At 37.8% G+C, this 21402-nt stretch overlaps 1 long non-coding RNA gene across 1 annotated transcript in view; it reads left to right on the top strand.

The window, feature by feature from the left end:
- Nucleotides 1-20903, top strand: part of LOC134671188 (uncharacterized) — a 279400-nt gene extending 258497 nt beyond the window's left edge. Inside the window, exon 2 of the long non-coding RNA XR_010099195.1 lies at nucleotides 20787-20903. This is a non-coding gene — a long non-coding RNA (uncharacterized LOC134671188). The remainder of the gene's footprint in view (nucleotides 1-20786) is intronic.
- Nucleotides 20904-21402: the final 499 nt, after the last annotated feature.

The raw sequence follows: 21402 nt of genomic DNA, 5'->3' as shown, positions 1-21402 counted from the left end.
ATTTTGGTCAGTATGAGGAGTACAGCCTACAGTTAAATTTTTTGCTCATATTACAGGCCACACCCGGTATGCCTGACTAACCTTACTTTTGGCGCGTTGTTTCATACCCTACTATTATATTATATTGTACAGTCGCCATCAGATATATAGGAGCGGCCAAGGTGTTCACAATATCTGAACAGGCGCTCTAACGCCCTGACAATAGAGGCGTGTTCAGATATTTGTGAGCACCTTGGCCGCTCCGATATATCTGATGGCGACTGTACACTACAAATGGTTCCCGTTTACTCTGTCGACAAACAGTTGGAAGGTCAAACGGTCGTGGCCTAAATCTGTGGGTATTAAGTAAATAAGGTGTAATGGGGTTATTCCGACCGGTTTTTTTGGCAGTGAGGGATTTAAGGGTTTTATGCAAGTCGAGGTTGGTCTAATATTGCCATTGAGTTTTTGCTCATTTATTATTTTGTTTGTAGCCCTTACTACTTATAGGCCAACAAACAAAACAATAAATAAGCAAAATAGTAAGTACAGTTCAAAATAAATATAACATACAATGTAGAAAATCCTCGTGTATAAAAAACGATCGTGTTTTTAACCTCGTAAGTCCCAGCGTACTTGTAAAAGCACAAATCCCATTCGAATTTTGAAAACTTATAGAAATTAAAGTCTGTTCTAAATTAAAAAAATACAAAAATGCGCTAGGGTCTTACGAGGTTCAATGCGGTTTACTTCTATAAACGAGATAGTTGGGAAAGCGATAAAAAGCATAGCTTAAAAATTAAATCACAGCTCTCATACAAGTACTGCTAGCGCACGGAGCAAACTGCAAACAAACATAGCATCTTGACATTCTTGACTAAATAAATTTTTGGCAAAAATTTCATTTTTGGTACAAGCTTTTATCGCTGACTGTACTTTTCTTTCCACAGGCAACTAATGAATACTTATCGAGACAATTCTAAAAACCCCAAACATAATTAGGTTTCGTTGTTTTATCACAGAGTTCCTATGGCCACCTCCAGTCTCCATCATCAGATCAGCTCGATGACACTAAAATATTGCATTGTCACCCGACTAACGTATGTATGCAAAATTTCAGCTCAATCGGAAACCGGGAAGTAAATCAAATTTAACTTGCAAGATTTGATTACAGACAGACAGACAGACAACGGTCAGATGAAACTAAATAAAAGCTTGTAATAATAAAATCCATTGATTGAGAACCTAAAGTAGACAATTTCGTGATTCGAATTTAACAGGTGATGTAGATGGCGCTGTACGGCTTAGTAGATTATGCGGTAACTTTGGTTGCCAGAAGTTGACGTTTGACAACAAAACATAATTATACCGGGTGTGGCCTGTAATACGAGCAAAAAAAATACTGTAGGCTGTTATCCTCATACTGACCAACATTTGTTCAGCAACTTTTAAAAATAACTTGTGGTTTAATTTTTAATACACTTTAAAGTTTATTCTAAGACGCAATGTATGGCGAATATTGTTATGTTTCAGGCGTGACAAGCAACGTCAATCACAATGATATGGCGTGGCGATGGCGTCCATTGAAGATAATATTTATTATGTACGAAAAATAGGGACTCTAAATACTTCATGATTTTTCAAAGTTGTTGAACAAAAGTGTCATCGTTTGAGGAGTAGAATCTATGTTTTAATTATTTGCTCATGTTACAGGCCACACCCGGTATATGGCGTAGTAAAGCGCCACCTAGTTTGAAGCTCAAGTTAGGGAGCACGTCTTTTTCTTAGACTTTACTTCTCATTACAATGAATAACTCTTTGGTCTTGAGCTCATGACTAATAAATTGGCTGTGTATCAGCATCGCTAAATTCTGTTGATTTTGAAGCTTCTTTAGCGGCGCTGAGCACTTTTTGAGGTGGGGAAAAAATGATAAACTCGATTCAGCGTAACGCGTAACGTAACGCTGACGTCATGTATCACGGACAATGTTATTCACCAAAGAACTTTAGTCATAACGTATCATAATCAGGTCAATTATTTAAAACTGGACTTTTATATTAAGCAATAAAGCTCAATGTTCTAATCTTGTACCTACGTGCTGAAATACGAGGATCTCACAGTTACATTCTAACTTCATATCACTCAAATATAATTCAATAAAGCTACATCTTGATGAAATCGCTAATAAAAGTGAACTCTAGTACTGGTGAATAAAACTCAAAATATCATGACCAAATATATTTAGATGCGAGGTCTGCAAGGTAACTTTACAATTTCTATTCGAATTTTAAACAATTAACGCTAATGAATTTCGAATTTTAAACAAGCTCACTGGCCAGCAATTTCGGAACGAAAGTTTTTCAATAGAAAGGAGGATGGGTCAATTATACTTAGTGCTGCAGACATTTTGGACTAGTCATTGAGTTTTCACTTCTATTAGCACTCACGGAGTGCAACCCGTTGTTTTTTTTAATACCAAAATTATCCTGTTTACGAAATTATCCCGTTACACCTTACCCTAGTTTTATTGTTGTTTATACAAAGAAACCGTTTTATTTACCTACCTTCTAAAGTTAGACTAAGAGACGTCTGCAAATTTTGATAGCACAGTGCAAGTGTTATTATTAATGTCAAACTTCTATGAAATTATGACGTATTATAAATAACACTTGCACTGCATGTGTTATCAAAATCGTTGCAGACTTCTCTTGGTTTAACTCTATTCAATTGTCACTTTTTTACTGGTCTACAATAAGAGATAGAAAATACATTTTGTTTAATTAAGTTTCGACCGGTGAGTCCCCAGATGACAGGGTTACAATTTAAATGAACTTTAAAACCTAACGGATTCTTCCGTAAAGGAAAAAATCCGTACTTGGCTGTCAATTTTTAAAATAATAGCCCATTCATCTTTCAGGTGTAGCCAAAGTAGGTACTGCAAGCGTAAGATAGATGGCGCTATCCTATGTTAAACGTCAGTCTGTCACATATTTAAACAACTTCGATCACCATTATCCATACCGGCGGCCAATTTCAACTTACATTTTGTTGATCTAAATGACGTCATTCACCCGTGCATTCCGCTCGTACTTGCTCGTACATTAAATAGGCGCGAGCGAGACGCACGGGCGAATGATATTAGAGTGCCATCGTTTAGATATCAAAATGTGATTTAGAATTGGCCTCCCTCGCATGTACCTATTACTAACCAATTAAATCTAAACCTTATGTTAAGACCATTAGGGTCCAATCTTAATTTTATTCTGTGTGTTTGAATCATTAGTTTAAATCCAAATGCAACTGTGTATTTAAGAATATTTACTTACTTACTTATTATTGAACATTGTCATAAGTGCTTGCTTATTGCGTAACTTATAATTTTTAGGTTAACTATTTTTATGTAGTCTTATAAGTGAAATTCCTGTAATTTCTTAGACAAATAAAGTTTCTATAAACAAAAAATTGGCCTCCCGATTATATTTAATTCATTAGAAGTAGAATATTCCACATTTCCACATATCTATGTTATGCTTACTAAGGCAAACACGGTAACGCCAACCGCGGTCGGCCGCGGCGCTATGTCAACAAAATTGACAGTCACTTGACACGAAGAAAAATAATTCGGCTGTTTGCCTGTCAGTGGAATATCGGGTATACTGAAACACGATTCGATTATACATTAAAGATAATATCGTCGGGTGACAAGCAAAAGTCACTAACTAACACCATTGAAATGATTGGACAATAAACCGTGTTACAAATGTAATAAAGTGCATCCTTACTTTAATTTTTTGATAGTACTTAGTGACTTTTGCATGTCAACCGACGTTATATTACTTATGTTTGGATCATTTATTCCTCTTTCAATATTGAATTCTACGTTGACTTGGTTTCGTTTTTAGTAACGATAGTTTTATTTTTTCGTATCGACTAACATTTTGTTTGTGTTGTATTTTTTGTTGTCAATATTTACTTAAGAAGTTGTACTGGGTGCTTAGCCAACTAATCGTTAACGCTTTGTAGCGTCTCTATTACTCTTCCATGTGCGATACCACTATCGCGCCACCAGTTGCGTTTCGTTCTTTACGGAGCTTATTGGCATTGTGGCTACGCACCCTGGGCATTTTCCATGGTATCAAATTGTGTCTTTTTATTAACGTTAAATACAGGGTAATCACTTCAACTCAAAGTGCTGAGAGAATTGAGCTTTCACGTAATGAGCATTCTCGCGAAAAGAAGAATACTAGCGTTGAAATCAAATCAAATCGAATGCAATGAAGTCACCTGCAATAATAATATATGTTATTCTTCCAAGGCCGCAAAAATACATATGTGACACGCTCTTATGGCTCTACAAAAATAAGATCGTGTCAGATATTTTTGCAGCCTTCGTTGTGTAACATAATATTACAGGTTTGTTTTTTACGAATTGTTTTTTACCATAGACAGCTGCTCAAAACAAAGCACAAAAAGAGTTTCTCAGCCCATAAAACACATAAACTTATTCAATTACTTCGGCTTTCCGAAAATGGCAGATAATTATCGAAGTATCGAACAGACGTGAATTTACCGGGCGGCGAGTGAAAGCGGCGCCTCTATTCTGCGACAAAACAAACGATACAATACAATACAAATCCTCTTTGTGCACAATCTCAAAATAAAATTACAAAAAACAATACAAGTAAAAACACAAAATATATAAAGACAGGTAAACACCAGACAATCTTTAGTTAGTAGATAAATGAAACTCTTAATTTAACTAATTATAGTTCTTTTTTTTTAGCATTTAGAAAGAACTTCGCAGAAGTAAGCTTGTGGTTCCAAACCCGGCACTTTTAGCGGTAATAATTTGAAGTAAATTATATGTACCATGCTACATTAGATAATTCAATAATTATTAACAATTAAAGAGCCTGATAAAAGCTGCACGCTTGCTTCTGTGGAGTTCTTTCTAATGCTAAAAAAACGAACTATAGACGGTGAAAATAAACTAAATAGCAGTTTAAGTAAAGAAGAGATGACGGGACGACTTGGATGCATTCCAGTTGGATTGGCGGGATCTTGCTCAGCACAGGGAGGATTGGAAAGGGCGAGGGGAAGCCTTTACCCAGTGGGACACACACTACAGGCTAATAAAAAAAAGTAATGATAATAAATAGCAGTGAAGAAAGAAAAACAAACTGTAACAACAAAAACACAGTGTAACAAACAGTCTTATTCCTATTCACAGTCGACGCTTTCACAAAGTTAAGTGTCTCCTTGTTTTACAAGCTTAGCGCCGTATATTGTTTGCGTTAGTGTTTCTCCATTTAACATGATCTTCTAAGTTAAATTGAATACTTTTCGGTGTCTAACTGAACTGAGATTTTGTAGAGGTATACTACCGTAATTTAGAAGTTAGAATACTATCATAATAACATTGAGCCAATCTCATAAATTGATGTAATTATTAATATTAATTATGGATGTCGCGATCGCACGTATGTCATACAATGAGATGCCCAGGCAAGTTTTTTGCCACTGACTGCCATCTGACCTTCCAACCCAGAGAGGAAACTAGGCCTTACTGGGATTAGTCCGATTTCCTTCACCGAAAAGCGACTAGTAAATATCAAATGATAGTTCGTACATAAGTTCCGAAAAACTCATTAGTACGAGCCGGGGTTTGAACCCGCGACCTCCGGATTGCAAGTCGCACGCTCTTACCGCTAGGCCACCAGCGCTTCCCAAAAAAAATACATTCTGCATAAAATTTCAAATAGTATTTTTGCCTTCTAAGAATAGAGCCCCTGCACTGATTAAAAAAAAGGTTTATGTTATCGCTGCCCCCCCAGAAAATGGGAGTAAAAAGTTAAATTGAAACTTGTGAAATTCATTAGAGAAACTCAGCGCCGGGGGCATGACACGTTTCAAACGGAACACGTTGTTTCTTCGTCACCTGCAATTTAAATTTCGAATTAAATAAAAATTAGTCTACAAAGGAACGACATGAACAGGATAAAGGTATGTTTTCAATGTTTTACAGCAGTTGTTAGGAGTAAGTATAGGGGAGATTAGTCTAAAATCGTGGCACGGGATAAAACTAGGATGCGACAGTATGGCTACTTAGAAGTTTCAATTTGACCATCGCTTTGATCACTGCTGTCTACCATCTTGGTAAGTTTGTCAACAAATGTTGAATGACTTGACTACAAAAATAAATCTACAAAACTGCGAACCATCAAGCTACGACATCTTTCCCGCTTTATTATGATAATAAAAACTACGTTACGTAACAGGAACGTATGTTTAAACGCTTTATGTTAAGTCCCGTTTAACAGTCCAGCTCAATCTAGTCGGCAATGGTCTTAACATTATATCCGAATGAAAAGCGCTTCGTACTTTTCTCTTCTGGGCAAGCCTTTTCAGTAGGCAGTTAAACAAAACGTCGCTGAGGCTTTTATGTGAATAAAAGATTGTTTTAGATTTTTGTTTTATTGCGTTTGAGAGAGTAATTGCAATCGCGCGAATCTGAGCAATTTCCTAACTTAATTAATTTTTAGTGTTCCGTACAAAACTTTGTTTACGGAACACTTATTACTTTTATAACTAACACGGGAAAGACGCGAACAAGTTAGCATACTTTAAAGTAATATAGCCCCGTCGGCCCCGTCCTATTGCTACTTAGGCAGTGATTTTCTTACGATAAGTTCTTGCTAACGTATTCTCTTGAATTTAATTTGAGGAGTTGTGTCTATTATTATCTACATTGTAAGACACGGAAACATTTTGAATAATTTGTACGCCGTAATATCCTTGAGCCAGATTATTATCCCGATTATCCAAACAAGATGAAGCTTCAAATTTCATTTCTCAAATATTCTCGACAAACCTTCTACAATTATATCGTAACAAAAATCCTTTCAAATTCTATCTCTAAACGTGCAGTCATTAACTCGACCCTCCGTAGCTTAATTTAAATGTTTGATGAATAAATCGGAATACAAATCAGTTCGAAATTGTTTTTAATCTAGAAGCAAAAAAGCTAAATAAAATCTGTCACGAATTCAATTATTTGCCGCTTCGAGATTCAATTAAGTTTTTCGCTTGAGAATGCAATAAATTAGTGGGGAAGGATTAATCTGTGAACTGATTGGGCGAGATAAGAGATTCGTGGGAGGAAAGGCAATTTGAGACTTGGGGATGTACGTAAATAACGAACAAAGGATAATTTGCAAATTTAACGATGAGAAAATACTTGGCAAATATTAACCCCCTTATTCATAAACGTTTATTAGAGTTGACAAGACGATAATAATCGCTTGTCCATTTCCAACGTACCAATACGTCGGAAAGGGAGAAACGATTATTATCGGCTTGTCAACTTTAGTAAACTTTTATGAATAAGGGGGTTAAAATATATCAACCATCATCATTCCACGCAAATGAAGTCCCTGGCAGAGGCGTTCGTTTTTTTGCATTAGAAAAAAGGTACACAATATTGATGTGTTTTTTAATTGAACAGCACATTTTAAAAATAAGTCACTGCAAATATGTAACAATTATAAAAATAAAAATCATTTATTTCAGACTTTAGGTCCATTGGACCATTAGTTAGATAATGAATCTAGTGCAATCATTTATATTCTTCTGCTGTCATAAGTAATAGTTACTGATTTTTAAAAAGCGTTTTTCTATTAAAAGAAATATCAAGATCGCTTACCTTCTTTCTAATGCTAACAAAACGAACTATAGTCACATATATTAGACATTAGTTTCTGCACGCGACTTTGTCTGCGAGGAAGATAAAAACTGCCCTGTCCTTCCTCGGGCCTGAAATTATCTCCATACCAAATATATCACGTTAATAGGTACAGAGGTATCTGACAGGTTTTTAATGTTAGTATATTCTCTAAAAGTACCGTAGACCGGGGTGACTTTCAAATGCATGGGTGACTTTAAATTTCTAGTTTTTAAGCCATAATATATTTTTATGCGAGATTTTTTACAGTAGGTGAATATGAATATATAGTAATCATACTAGTTACGGGAACATTTTCAGTAAATAATGAATAATGATAATTCTAAGGCCGTTTTAAATCTATTTAAGTAACCCCAAATTTTCCAAGGTCACCCCGTTCTACGGCTCGCAGTGACCTTCCACCCCTAATCCTTTCTTTGTAATCACTCCCACAGTACAGAGCTTTTATAATAATCTGAAGCCTATAGTATAAAGAACTAATAACCAATTCCAAGTATTACGGACAGAATAAATGAAGTACGAACATAACAAAATTCCCAGTATCATTTCAGGTACCTACAGGTTGGGCCATAAACAGTGAATACGTAGACTAAATTTTTTTTAGGAATTATTTTCTTACTTATCTTCATTTTTACAAGATGTAATTATAAAAAATTTAAATCACAATCTTCTGAAACAAAACGTAATTGTCTTCAAAAAGCAAACGTTTGTTAAAATGATCAACAATATGCACAGAATTTTTTTTGTTATATTTCATGTATGTTAGTATGTAGTTCAAAGAGCTTTTTATTCTACTTTCCATTATAGATAATAAACTACGACTATTTTTTGAAATCAAAACTGCCCACATAATCAGCATTATTAACAGTGAATAATCTGAATGGATAACAAAATATTTTGGTAACTTTTTAAAATATTTATATTTTACTATGTCGTTAAAAATAGTTTGTGATGTTCGTCGGCACGTCGTCTAAATTTAAAACTAATTGGAAGTTTAACCCTTTACCTACGGGCTATTGAATCGCTCCGTCACCGCCCAATACGGGCATGTTTTGGCGAGAGTCAGCGGTTAGGCATAATTTCACTTACTTGTACCTTTTGAAGTATTACAGCTACACACTTGAAACTTCACACACACAATAAGTATAATGTGTTTTATCAATAAATAATCACTTGGAGTAATAATATTCACTATTTTTTCTGCTATCAAGCAATATACCAGTCACTAAGAAATTGAAGATTTTTAAGTTACTACTTGCGGATTTCACAAGTTTACGTTTAAGAACATTAGTTTATAATATACTTAACACAAATAAACACTTAAATTACGATAATTATGAAAATAATGCATAAATATCAATCACAAAAAACGTTGCACCAAAACGATTTGCCACTTATGGAAAATAGTGATGTGCGTCTATCGACATATTTGTCGATATATCGATAACCTAGTTAATGTAAAATTGAAATTTAACAAGTTATGATTGTGGTGAAATTATTATTAGGTACAATAGTGATTTCATAACATGTTAAATTCCAATATTTGAACCAAAAACGGTAAAAAACACTAAAAATAACACTCCAAACACTCCCACGCCGTACTCTCATATCGACAACAAGTCGATGAAATGTGAAAACAACACTATTGTCCGCCATATTGACTTCAATTATTAGCACCTCTGCAGTACGGGTGTCAACTCCAGTTGCCAGCAAAAAAGCGGTAATTTTAAAATTATGTTTATGTCAGAGCCATCTACCGAAATATTTTGATATTTTTTTCTTTGTATCTATACTAATCACAGTGCATAATGTGACCACTATTACCAAGCCACAAGGTCTCGTTTTGTTTTAAAAAAATGTTGAACATGACCATTACTTCGATCAACTATAGTTGACACCCGTACTGGAGCGGTGTTTCCTTACTGGCAACTCTGGTTGACACCCGTAGGTAAAGGGTTAACTAGTTAGTATTCATATTAGCTTTATGTTTGTATTGTTAATGGACTTAATGCATCTAGAATTACATTAATATTTACTAGACAATAAAATTGAATTCGCCTTAAAGGTGACATTGTCATAGAATTCGCACTTAAACACCAATACGATAAAGTATACAGGGTGATTCATGAGACGTGAGCAGAACTAATCCTGCACACTCAGTAACTGATAATTGATCGATCACCGTCGTATTTAGGTGAAACAACCACACTTTTTCCTATTTTTAACTTTTTTATGAGGGCAAATTTAATTTTCTACAATCATGGTCACCTTACAAGACCTAATGAATAAACATAAAACCTCTTTACCCGTAATGACAGCATTTTGATTACGAAAAAAATAAACTGTCTAACTTGAGTGAGATACGAGTTTTCAAAAGTAACCAAACCGTGATGACAGTGATGACATATAACATTCAATTTGACACAGAATATCGGTAGTTTAGTATTCTAATTTTAGGGTGACCATGCATGTCGTAAATAAATTAATAGCTATTTTTTTTCAACACGACCAGAAAATTAACGTTAACCTCACTAATACTCATACGAAACAGTTGCTTATAATTTACGAAATGCACAGTGTTAGTCGAGCTCAAGTATCCTGAATCATCCTGTATTCATCATCATCATCATCATCATCTCAGCCATAAGACGTCCACTGCTGAACATAGGCCTCCCCCTTAGACCTGCATGATGGGGGGTGAATGCCATAATCGCCACGCTTGGCAGGCGGGTTGGCGATGGCAGTCGAGTACACCGAATTTGAGGGACTCTGCTGCCCGTCCACCGGTGGTCTTGGACGTAGTTTAAGGACATACCCGGGTCCCATCCTGTATTAATAAAATATATTTTATATCAGACAGACGTCGCATAAAGTTGGGTTTGTGACTGTAAGCTGACTTATGATTTACGAGTTTTGCAAAGGATGACTCACGTTAGACCGGACCGGGACAGGACCGGAGCTTCCGGCGCTTCGTTTTCTATGGAACACCGATATCTGCCGTCATAGTAAATAACATGCCCGTCTCGGCCCGGCCACGGCCCGGTCTAGCGTGAGTCATCCTTAAAGTGTAATTAGTAAACTGATCAGAGACAGCAGATCGCAGGACGGCCAGGCGCCGAGAATAAACACAAAGTCGAGAAGTTCTACTTTGCGCTAAATTTAACCACAAGTTTGAGGATTTGCAAGAAATTTAAATAAGGAACAAGTAACAAAGCATCTCCTTAAGGCAAAATGGGGATTAGTTTTAGTTTACTTCCAGTTGCTAAACGCTTTCATTGTTATTATTTGTTCAAACTGACGATACAAAGATTTATTTTCTTACTGCACTGCTATTGCACTGAATATTTTATTGAGCGCTGAGACTGCTGAGAGTATTAGAAATAAACTTGCAATTCGTTTTTTTACGAATGGCGACTTTTTTAATCACCTTTTGGAGAATTAAATTTCCGTACGTTTTCGTACCTTGTCACGGTGACAATCAATATGAAACGCGCTATAGGGACTTCATACTATTAATAAAATTATCATTGTGACAAACTCTGAAATGGCGCTGAAATGAAATTCCTTGACCGTACTCGTTAGGGTAAATATTAATACATGAGCAGTAGGTAAGTACTTTTTGTGAAATTTTTCATTATTTGAAATGCTTTCAGGCGTTCGTTGAAATATTCCATTAACAGTCTTTTATTTATATTTGGTTTCGTGTTATTTCAGTGATATTGCCTGTTAAACTCGATGGGATTTATTTAAATGGCGGCTCTTCAAACTCGTCGATATGTAGATCGTCGCCAATGCACATCATTTCGTTTTCGAATTGGAGCTTTTACGTCCACTGTCAATTTAAGAGCTTGCCTTTGACAATTAAAAATATTGCAGCAAAATAGTTGACGTCGCGTTGTATACATACGGTCAATATCAACAGTCGACATATTCGTTCACTTGAAAAAGCCTCTTAATAAAGGTTTTTTTTTAAAGTAGCGGATGAGACTAAACCTTAAAAGTGTCTACCATTGTCTGAAAGCTTTTTCGATATGGTTCTAAATGCAATACAGTAGTTGAACACTGACTATAAAAAAATATCTTTATTTATATATTTTTAGAGAGTGGCAGATACTTTTGGTACCTCACTTCATCTGCTACTATTAATGCTGACTGTACCTAAATACTAAAATGATTATTTACCTTAATATTTGTTGCAATCTCGTAAATAATACAAAAGTAAACTTGCCATTAGGCTCCTGACGGTTTAAATTACATACTTACTAAGAAAATAGGCAAAGCAAATCCGTACACGGCGGGAAGAAGTTGATAACTCGAGATATTCTACCGAAGAAATTTGAACTTAAAATAAAATTACATAAGGTTCAAATTTCTTAAATTTTTTCCCGCAAGTTGTCTTCTTCTTCCCGCCGTGTACGGAAATTATAGTTATGTTTAAGAAAATGGTTTAATAATTTTGAAATTACTTGGAGTTTTACAAAAACTTATTGAAAACACGGTAATATATATTAAATTTAAGGAGAAAAGACCTGAGCCGCGAAGCCTTCCAAACTAAGAAGTCTCTAAGAACTTCAGTTTACGTAAAGTCATTTTATATTGTATAAAATTATTGACATTATTTTGATATATATTTAAGAAGAAAGGACCTGAACTCACTTCACCCGCCCCGTCCCGGCTACGCACGGGCTACACAAAACCTTAATAAATTATACACCTAAACCTTCCTCAAGAATCACTCTATTGATAGGTGAAAATCGCATGAAAATCCGTTCAGAAGTTTTTGAGTTTATCGCGAACATGCATACAACACAAACAGATGAGGCGGGGGGCCTCCGCGCCGACACCGCACCGCCGCCGCACCTCCGCGCTACGTACACGAGACGCGTAAAGCCCGCCGCCGCGCCGGCGCCGCACCTTCGCGCCATGTACACGAGACGCCTAAAAGCCGCCGCGGCGGCGCGGCGGCGGCGGGCTTAAAAGTGACATTCCATTTCCAACTGGCTATGGCAATTGACAATGACAGCGACGCGTTTCCATAGTAAAATGAACAGTATTGCAGCTGCAGTTGGAAATGGAATGTCACTCTTACGCGTTAAACTCTCGCGTTTTGTACACATATTCAATTACACAAACGGGTCTACCGCGATATAATTTCATTGTTTTTACCTTTAATTCCGACGTTTCAGCTGAGTTGCATCAGCTGTGGTCACGGAAAGACTGACGTCCCAACAAATGTCAACGGAGATATTAATAAAACAACACTAAAATACCCGAAATTAGTTTATAAAAATGTTCGGGGTAGACAAAGAAATTGCAGCTACCCGTTAAAGTTTAATGTTTATTGTCCACGGCACGACACACAACACTCACAGTATCCGTACACTGGTCCGAAGATATATCTGCTGGTTTCAACATTTGAATCACTGGTCCCCAAGTAGACGATAATTTGTAACCGTCCTCTCGATTGAAATTTTTAGGGTGTTTTTTGATTTCAATCGCCTCTCTCACGATCCGATCATTTTTATAAACTAATTTCGGGTATTTTAGTGTTGTTTTATTAATATCTCCGTTGACATTTGTTGGGACGTCAGTCTTTCCGTGACCACAGCTGATGCAACTCAGCTGAAACGTCGGAATTAAAGGTAAAAACAATGAAATTATATCGCGGTAGACCCGTTTGTGTAATTGAATACTCTTACGCGTCTCGTGTACGTAGCGCGGTGGCGCGGCGGCGGTGCGGTGTCGGCGCGGAGGCGGCACCGTGTACACGAGCCCGTGCGGCGGCGGTGCGGTGTCGGCGCGGAGGCGGCACCGTGTACACGCGCCCTTAAGCGCTACGCTACGCTATGCTACGCAACGCTAAACGCGTATTAAGTAACTGTTTAATATTGCGTTTACCCTTAACAACCCAAGTCCCTCGGTGTCGTACCCTCTTCCATTAATTAAACTGGGCTTCTTGCACTAATTGTCTCGGCTAAGACCTGAAACCTAGCACTAACCTCGGCTAGCCTAAAACATAAACTAGACTAATTAAATTTGGGCAGACGTGATTTATTTGGGCTTGAAATAAAGCCCGCAAACAATCTTCATTTGTCATCAAAAGGCTTTATCAGGCTTCAATTACTAGACATAGTTTTATCGCATAGCTTTTTCGTGTAGACAATACAATCAACATTGATACAATTGACATTTTCGTTTTATCTATTTTTATACTCATTATGCCTTGGACATGCTTATAGAAATCAGAAGCTGTATTATAGTCGCTGGATGCGGGTCGCTTCTAACCGGTACGAATGGAGGTCCAAGGGGGAGGCCTATGTTCAGCAGTGGACGTCTTATGGCTGAGATGATGATGATGATCATTAAAGTCGCATTTTTATCACCTGTCCTGCCATGCATCTCTTTCACACATACTTACATATTTGTTAGAACGTGACAGGCATGGTGATAAATGAAAAAGAGCCGACTGTCTTAGACATGCTTTTTTTGTAAAACATTATGTCTTGGAATATTATGTCGTCGCTTTCGATGACGACACCTTAGTAATCACATTACGGATTACGCCTGTTATGGGCCCGAATGTGGCTGACCAGGCTGAACTTACTCTTGATCGCGAAAATGACCTGTCTGTACAAGCCTTGGAAGCTAAATTTACCCGCTTTCTTATTTCCGATTGAGTTGAAATTTTGCATACATAATGTAAATCAGATGACATCAAGGCGATATATTATAATGGTATGGAGCTCTGCTGCTCTTATGATCAAGACTCCTGTCATGGGAACTCTGTGATAAAACAACGCAACCTAACTGTGTTTGGGGTTGTTAAAATTTGTCTCGATGAGTATTAGTTGTCTGCGGATGTGTCGAAAGCCGGTGTTTCTCGATGGTCTGTGGAAAGAAAATTACAGTGAGCGATAAAAGATTGTACTTACCATTAAATTTTGTCAAAATCTTTTGAAACTTAGCTAACAGTAGGTGCCTACTTATGTAGCCATTTCATTATTTGCTGCACTAATTTAAGCCGTGGTTCATAAACATCTAGCTCCAGCACACATCGCTTTGAACAGAAGTTTGCTTAAAGCATACACTTGGGCCTGAATTCAGTGCTAACCAATATAATCACAATCTAATATCAAAAATTAAGGTGCAGTTGGGTATAGCTAGCAGAGTTTTTGATAAATTGTATTGTTGTTTTTGATAACTAATAGTAAGGCCTATAATTTTAAGACTGCTTCTTAGTTATTTCATTTATTTGAAACCTGATTTAACAATCATCGAATAAGTATGTACCTACTTTTTTTGTTAAAATAATAATTCATTAGCATAAAATATATATATATATATATATATATATATCGGAGATCTCAAGCACGCACGGCCGTCCGCGTCCGCTCAGTGCTCAGCGACAGGAGAAGACCACTGAAAGAAAAAGAAAAAGAAAATCACTGTCTCGTTCCCTTAGTCGACGGGGCCCCACTATGCGTGGCTCCTATTTTTGTACAATTTGGCCTTCGGGCATGAAATGCCTAAGCAAAACTGTTTAGTTTTGCTCCCTAACACACTTGATTTAAATCCAATTTCAATGCTTTAAGTAGCATGTTTCGGAACTGAGTTCCTAAGTTTCACTGTGCATTTAATTATTAAATGGAACGCCATCGCCACTCGTTGTCGGTCACAAATACGAACGGTACTGGAAAAACATTTAACGGTGAGTAACTTGGAGATTACTCCAACGACAAGACCAGGTTCTTAAGAATAATGACGATGAAGTAATGCACTTCGAGGTCCACATTAAACATATAACGGTTCGATTCGGGAAATGAATTAGAGACTCACTAGATATGAAATAGTAAAGGTATGTGACGTTCCATTGTAAAAGGTACCTTATGGCGGCCGGCGCTTACGTCGCATAGCGCCGCAATAATATTGGAGCGGCGTAAATAATAGCGTAAGCGCCAACCGCCATAAGGTAACTTTACCCGTGGGACGTCACATATCTTTACTATATCGTATCGTATCTAGTTAATCTCTAATTCATTTCCCGAATCGCGCCGTAAGTCTTAGATACCTATGTAAGTTCTAAATGACTTTTGCATCGCTGCCAGTTTTAAGGATGACTCACGCTAGACCGGGCCGGGCCCGAGCCGAGGCCTCCGACATGTTCTATGACGGCTGATCGGTGATCACGTGGTGCTTTCCATAGATAACGAAGTGCCGGAAGCTCCCAGGACCCACTGCCGTATTCGAACTTCAAGATATTCACAAGAGACGATGCCGACCTCGATGCCGGGCGACGGGTGGCAGCCATATTCTGCGACCTGTCGCGCGCCTTCGAGCTGGTCAGTCACCCTCTCATTTTATCCAAACTAGATCACTATGGAATCACCGGCAGCTTCCTAAAAACGATAACCTCCTTCCTAAAGGGCCGGAAACAACTAACTTCCGTACGCGGAGTACGATCTGATCTCCTGGAATTGGGGGACACTGCTGTTTCGCAGGGATCCGTAATCGGAAATAACCTTTTTTCAATATTAATGAACGATTTTACAACCGCCACCGACGATGCGGAAATTGTGATGTTCGCCGATGACTGTTGTGTAATCGTAGCAGCTGAAAATCAAATTCTACTCAAAACTAAATTGGCCAAAGTAATGAATGAAGTAGCAAGGTGGTTCTCGGCCAACGGGATGATATTAAACGTGGAAAAAACTAACATAATCCGCTTCTGCTTGCGAGGTAACAGAGTGCACGATTTAAATATAAGTTGCAACGGCCAATACGTCCCTCAGGTTGACCAAGTCCGATACCTAGGCCTGATAATCGACTCCGGACTAACGTGGAGCCCGCATATTGACCAGCTATGTGACCGCCTGTCATCCGCTTGCTTCGCCCTGGGCAGACTCCGCCCCAGTCTAGACATAAATAATATTAAGAAAGCTTATTACGGCTACTTTCATTCAATACTAGCATATGGAGTCGACCTATGGGGCGATGCTGCAGACCGACTAAGGCCATTCAAACTCCAAAAACGAGCAATTCGGTCCATATCTGGCGTCCCATGGGACCACCCAGCCCAGGAACTATTCAAACAAACAGGAATTCTTACCCTGCCGTGTCTATACATTTTCGAAGTGGCAAAATACGTAAGACGCAACATAACACTGTTTCCAACTCGTGGCAACGCCCGAGGTGCGAGTTCCAGGAGGCCCATTGAACTTAATCCACCTAAGACGCGACTTGCCAAGTCCAGAAAGTGTATACATACGGTAGGACCGAAAGTATATAATAAAATCCAGCTGGAGTTGAAACAAACCACCAGCGACCTATGTTTCAATAAAAAACTTAAATCTAAACTGGCATCCGACGCATATATACTACTCAATCGATGCCTTTTTCGAGACCTAACACTGTCAAGTAGATAACACTATAATATAGGTACTTACACGTTAATTTATCTAATAAACAACTAATAAATAAATAATTCGCTGGCTCAGCCTTGCCTGTCCAACTATGTAAATAAATCTAATAATTAATTATAAGACTTAGCATTAAGCATATATGTACCTGACATGTAAAATTATATTTTTATGAATAAAGAATTGAAATTGAAATTGAAAAAGACGACACGTACTAGACACGTTATAGTTTAGATATCAACTAGTTCTCTTTTGCAGCGCAATTCGGGCAACCAATGTTACTTTTACGTTAGATAGAGTAAGATATCTATTAGATGTGAATTGGATCTCTAAGTCATATCCTGTGAAAATCGTTCAAGAGTATCTCCAGAATCGCGCAAATGTCAAATTTGACAGGTTAGATCTTAAACATATCGTTATCGTATCTTGGGCCCCCAGTCTAGCGTGAGTCAACCTTTAAGCTGTTAAAATTCTCGTGACGTCTCGGGACTTGACTCGCCTGGACAAAGGTAATCATGAACCCAATATGGTGAGCAAGAACTGAATGTTTGAAAATACGGGACATACGCAGCCTGGGCAAGGAATGTTAAAGAGGAACTTAATTTTCCGATATCCAGGAGCAGAACGAAATAAAATATAGGGGAGACCGAGGTGAGTTGTGACAGTCGATCTTTTGGAATCCATTAACTAAAAACTAGGTCGCGATAGCGCGCGTTTGTTAGTTCAAGTTACGAGCTAACAAACGCACACTGTTGCGAGCTCGCTAACAGTCATTAGATTGAAAAAAATTGGTCAATGTCACAACTCTCCTCTGTCACAACTCTCCTCGGTCACTCCTAAATAAAATAGGGTACAAAGTATTCTATGGGATCTACGGATAGAGAGCCAATTGAGCTGGCGGCGGTAAAAGGAAACACAATCGTATTTGCGCAGGCCAAAGATAAGTCGTATGCCGTTGTTGAGGAGACGTTCAAGTTTGCTGAAGGACTCTTGAGTGGCATTCGTTGTACACACATCACATGATGGCATCTTAAACTGTTTGCAAAGTAGGTTCTTTCTTTGTTCAAAATGAGAAAAGAGAACAGTACGAGTACACCGATGACATGTTTTTTTTGGAAACGTTGACGACGGTCCTAAACAGTCCTAGAACCCATAATATTTTAGAAAAAGGTCACTTCTGTGGACAATACAATAAAAGTTGACAACTCTGGTACGTATATATAAAGTTTTTCTTATCTGAAAATGTATCCCGCCAGGTCGCGTAGTTTTATTTAAGGGTGTAGCTGTAGAGTAAAAAATTGCTTTAGATTCCCCGAACTTTGCGACGCCTCCGAGAAAGACGTTGATACTTTTACTCGTATTATATTTAATTTTCGTAAAAAGTCAAGAAAATTACTACGCATGAGTGTTTTCTTGAAGAAATTAGTGAAGTATTACTTGTGCTTGTAATTTAGGTTAGAAGTTTCAGTTATACAGTTGAATTCATAAACATATTTACATACTAACCAACGTTCAAGAACTACATAATATTTCTTCAGAAAGAAGAAGAGAAGACACTGACAATAAGAGGACGTGTATACATATTTTTGGAACGTTGGCTTGTCAGATGTTTGCGAACACGAGCGTACTACTCTTTTATTTGCGTAAAATGTAAAGAACTATGGTCACATTAGAGACAAAATATGAAAGAATATTCGTCTCCATAAAGTTACTATACCTCCCGTACAGTCTATCAAACTGCCTTTTCTTTACCTTAGGTACAGTCGCCATCAGTTATATCGGAGCGGCCAAGGCGCTCACAAATATCTGAACACGCCTCTATTGTCAGGGCGTTAGAGTGCGTGTTCAGATATTGTGAGCACCTTGGCCGCTCCGATATATCTGGTGGCGACTGTACGAATGGGTAATAATGGCATTTTCGTGTCAAGTATTACTAATGGACAGTAAAGTTGTTATCGAGCGGACGAGCTAATGGTGAACTACATCCAAACCCGATCGCGTAGTTTTAGCCAGCAATCAAATATTTAATGCCTTCAATATTATACTGTTCGTTTTTTATTGCTACCTATATAATTATATCTGCTACCGTAAAAACCAATTCCAAGTGAAAACGCGTTATCCGTAATTAAAACTAATTTTCCGTAACGCGTTTTCAATAGTTTAAATTAGTTTTCCGATACGCCTTTGTGAAAACTATTTTAACTATGATTTTTCATTTCTAACTATAGTTTCTTAATTTACGTAGTTTAGTTACGACTTCAATATATTTAATAGGCCGATTTTATTGGAAAATTGGCTGATTTGAAGAGCTCAGCATTCTGAGCGATAAAAATACGAAATCATAACTTGTTCGGAAAAAAAGGTAAGTAAGTATGTAATTTTCCTCTGGTTACGAAAATATCATACGTTTTTGTAAATCAGCTGAAGATTTTTTAGAACACACGATGAAATTCCGGTATATTGTACAGAATAGGAAACTCTATCTAACCCACCAATGTTATAGATGAAAATAAATTCAACAAAATAAAAACGATCCAAACACTCTACTAAATTCATACTAAGAAAGCCAAAAAAAAATATTTATTTGAGAATAAGAATAGCAGGGTTCCTATTTTATTCATTTACAGTCTGAAGGGCAAAAGCACCCCTTTGTGTGTGAGCTCTGTATCTAATATGCGTCTGGCTAGGCACGTAGCTTTCTGTTACAATAAATAAGCCCTATTTACAATTCGTTCGTCCAGTCGCGCATAAAATAAAAGCCACAATAAAATACTTTGATGGGCCATTCTCTCGATTTGCGGTAACACACAGACAGATATAAATCTCTTTTATGACGTCTTTTATAGGTAACTTGTAATAATGTTTTCCTCGTAAAGTTGAGATTATGAAGCGCTCGAGTTGGTTAGTATATTTGTGTTGCGCTTGGTTTGAATGGTCTGGCATTTTGGGACATTTTTATTTATCACCAGGGTCTGCCCAAGTGGGTAAGCCAAGATATTTAAGGTGTTTTTTTACGTTTCGCTGAAATCGTCAGTTTATTAAAATGGACACTTTTGAACGAGTGTTAATCCCCTACGCTTACCTTAATCCGACGCGCTCAAATAAATTCTGACGATCGATGTTTTTACTATTCTGATGAGCTGTTCTGGACGCGCGATCCTGTCTTAAGGACATACTCGTACATGGTGGAGGTACTCAACAGGATGAAAAAACCGCCCCTATGTTAATCTGCCGCGTTCGAGTAAATCCTAAAATGCCCTCTTGGGTTGGGTTAGGGCAAGAAGAGTTATTCACATTGGATGCGAATTCGCTATGCACTTATATTGCGATGTCCCGCTCGTGCACCAGAGTGACGCTACGTGCAAATTCTCGTCAGTGTGCTAACGCGTTACTCTATCTACATGTTTCAGGATATAGACTTGAGATTTTGTGTTCTCCATGATGCTATTTAGGTACTACGTTCACAAAGTTAACCAGAAACAATTAAGACAATTTAGAAATTCTCTGCAACACTAAATACCATAGTCGTTTGGTTAATTACGTTCGTACAATCACGCTATTTATTTGGAAGCGCTGGTGGCCTAGCGGTGAGAGCGTGCGACTTGCAATCTGGAGGTCGCGGGTTCAAACCCCGGCTCGTACCAATGAGTTTTTCGGAACTTATGTACGAAATATCATTTGATATTCACCAGTCGCTTTTCGGTGAAGGAAAACATCGTGAGGAAACCGGACTAATCCCAATAAGGCCTAGTTTACCCTCTGGGTTGGAAGGTCAGATGGCAGTCGCTTTCGTAAAAACTAGTGCCTACGTCAAATCATGGGATTAGTTGTCAAGCGGACCCCAGGCTCTCATGAGCCGTGGCGAAATGCCGGGATAACGCGAGGAAGAAGAAGGAGAATCACGCTATTTATTTACTTAATAAAGGTTCTATTCACGCACAAATCCGTACAAAGAATTAATGCCCGATCCCGCGTAAGCCTCTTATCGGCGATAGTTCACGCAGACTAGCATTAGGTACAGGCCAATACGAACGTACAGTCACCTGCAATAATATGTTACAAAACGAAGGCCGCAAAAATATCTGACACGATCTTTTATATGTAGAGCCATACGTGCGTGTCATATATTTTTGGGGCCTTCGAAGAGTAACATATTATTGCAGGTGACTGTACATTGACATCAGATTTGAATCACGTTTTTTCTTCCTCTCGCTTGCGCCAATACTTAAATATCAGCACTACTTAAGGTGACAGTCCATTTCCAA

Source organism: Cydia fagiglandana, chromosome 15 (assembly GCF_963556715.1).
Source record: "Cydia fagiglandana chromosome 15, ilCydFagi1.1, whole genome shotgun sequence".
NCBI lineage: Eukaryota > Metazoa > Arthropoda > Insecta > Lepidoptera > Tortricidae > Cydia > Cydia fagiglandana.
This window is presented reverse-complemented; position numbering and strand designations above follow the sequence as displayed.